At 78.2% G+C, this 2,500-nt stretch overlaps 1 non-coding gene across 1 annotated transcript; it reads left to right on the top strand.

Moving 5' to 3' along the window:
* The first annotated feature begins 2,113 nt into the window (after positions 1-2,113).
* On the top strand, positions 2,114-2,266 carry LOC141955203 (5.8S ribosomal RNA). Its single transcript, XR_012632420.1, has one exon. It is a non-coding gene; the product is annotated as a 5.8S ribosomal RNA (ribosomal RNA).
* Positions 2,267-2,500: the final 234 nt, after the last annotated feature.

The raw sequence follows: 2,500 nt of genomic DNA, 5'->3' as shown, positions 1-2,500 counted from the left end.
TGGCCGCCGGTGTGGTGGGGGCGCGTGGAGGCGGGAACCCCGGCCGGCCGAGCGGAAAGCCCCCGGCGCTCGGGCGCGCGCAGGAGAGGGAGAGGGGACCGGCGCGAGCCGTTGGCGGTGACGGGCTGGGCGCGGCCGGCGCCAGCCCGGCGAGAGGGGCGGCGGGCAGAGCAGGCCTCGCCGGGGTCGGGGGAGGCGTCTCCCCCGATCCTTCCTGCCCGCACCGTGGCGGGCTTGCTGCGGAGCAAGCCCGCCGGGGGGCCGGCCGGCCGCGTGCAGGGCCGAGGCCTCTGGGCGTTCCGGGCTCGGGTGCGTGGCGCCGGCCCTCGGGCCGGCGGGCGAGTTCCCGCGCCGGGCCGTGTCCCGCGCGCCAGCGGGCGGCCCGAGCCACGGCTCTCCTCCCGGGCGCAGCGCCGGGATACTGAGGGAAACCTCGGGCCCCGGGCCAGGAGGACGTGGTGGTGGTGGCGGATGTCGGGCGCGCCCCCGCGGGCGGACGCTCCCCCGATGGCGGCAGCGGGGGAGGCACCCCCGCGGGGCCCTTGAGGATGTTTCCCTCACCCCAGGGCCAGGTACCTAGCGTCCGCGCCTCCGCGGCCCTCCCTCGGCTGAGCCCGGGGGTCGAAGGCCGCGGAGCCGGGCGGAGGTTTAAAGACTCGGGCGGCTCGGTGCGACCCGCAGGGGCGGGCCCCGGCCGTGTGCGGCGGTTGAGCCTCCAGGGGCGGGAGTCGCTCTCGTGCAGGCCCTGGCCATGGCGGCCGCCGCCCACGCCGTGGGCTTTTTGTCCCCTCGGGCGGCCGCGCCGGGGAGGGGTGTCCCCCCTGCCCCCCCTTCTCCGCGGTCCGGTCTCGGCGGCGAGACCGGCGGCGTTCGGTCGGCCGCAGCCGGCCTGCCTCGCCCTCGAAACGCGAAGGGGAACCTCCCCCCCCCCCGGCGGGGAGCGCGGGCTCTCTCGCCGTCGGGGGCGATGGCGATTCCCCCACGGTCGGGGGTCTCGCCGGGCGGGGCGGCCTGCTCGGGCCGCCGCGTCTCCGTGGACGCGCAGCGGCGCGCTTGCGGCTTCGTGCTCCTTGCTTGCCACCCCCACCCCTTCCCGCCCCGGCTGAGGGGAGGGGCGGCGCAGCCCCCGGGCCCGAGCGGCGGCGGCGGCGCCGCCGCTCGGCGTGCCGGCCGGCGGTCGCTCGGTGGCCGGCCGCGTGGCCTGTCCCGTCCCGGGTCCTGCCCGTCGCTTCGCAGTCGCCTTTCCCGGTCTCGGTCAGGCGAGGCGGGTGGGCGGCCGAGGGGCGTTCCCCGTCCCGTTCTCCGCGCGGAAGCGGGGAGAGGGGGCGTCGCCTCCGGCTCAGCGGCGTCCGCCTTCTGCCTGGCGCGTGCCTGCGGAAGGGGCCGAGACGAGAAGCGGCGGCGGCGGCTCCGGGAGGGCAGCCGCGGCGGTGCGGTGGCCGGGCGGCGGTCGGGCGGAGCGCCGGGCGGCGGCGTCGCGTCGCCGTCTCGGGTTCCGGCGGTTGGCCGTCCGTCCCTGTCTCCGGTGTGGTGCGGCGGCGGCGCCGCGCGGGCGTTCCCGGCGTCGGGGCGAGAGCCGGGGTTTCGGGGCCACGGGGGCAAGGAGCCGGCTGTCGCAGCGCGCGGGCGCTGGGCGGCGCGGAGGCGCGCGCGGCGCGAGCGGGGCGCCCCCGCTGGTCGCCCGCGCGGCGGTCAGCGTCTGTGGTTTCCCCCCTCCGCGCGAGCGAGAGGCGGGTGCAGGTCCGGGCGCGCGGTCGGACGCGCCGCCGGCCCTCCGTGCGGAGGCCGGGCCGAGCCCGGGCGCCTGGGCCGCCTCCGAAGCGAGCAAGGTGCTTGTTGTTTCCCCAGGTCGGTCGGGAGCGCGGGCTCCCCGGGCCCTTGCCGTTCGGAGCTTGTTTCACCCTTCCCTTCCTTCCCTCCGTTGTGATGTCGGTACGGTCATCTGAGGCGAGGCGCGACCGTCGCCCGCCGGTCGTCGCGCGCCCCCTCCGCGCGTGCGGAGGGGGGCGGTCGGTCGGTCGGTGGGGCGGCGGTCCGTCGTCCGAGAAGGGGGCCGCTTCTGCGGAGCGGTCCCGGCCCCTCCGCGCGCGCGGGGCGGTGCCGAAAGGCAGACAACTCTTAGCGGTGGATCACTCGGCTCGTGCGTCGATGAAGAACGCAGCTAGCTGCGAGAATTAATGTGAATTGCAGGACACATTGATCATCGACACTTCGAACGCACTTGCGGCCCCGGGTTCCTCCCGGGGCTACGCCTGTCTGAGCGTCGCTTGACGATCAATCGCCGGCCGGTGCGCCGTCCCTCCCCGCCTCGCCTCGGCGGGCGGGCGGGCGGCGTCCGCGGCGGCGCGGCTGGGGTGCCTCGCAGGCCCGTCGGTGTCGGCCGAGGGCCTTCGTCCCCCTAAGTGGAGACTTGGGGAGCGCTCCGAAGCTCCCCGCTCCCGGAACGCCCGCTTGGCGGAGCCTCGTCCCGCCGGGGCCGGGCGGCCCGTTGGTTCGGTCC

This window comes from Athene noctua, unplaced genomic scaffold (assembly GCF_965140245.1).
Source record: "Athene noctua unplaced genomic scaffold, bAthNoc1.hap1.1 HAP1_HAP1_scaffold_140, whole genome shotgun sequence".
In the NCBI taxonomy this organism is placed as follows: domain Eukaryota; kingdom Metazoa; phylum Chordata; class Aves; order Strigiformes; family Strigidae; genus Athene; species Athene noctua.
This window is presented reverse-complemented; position numbering and strand designations above follow the sequence as displayed.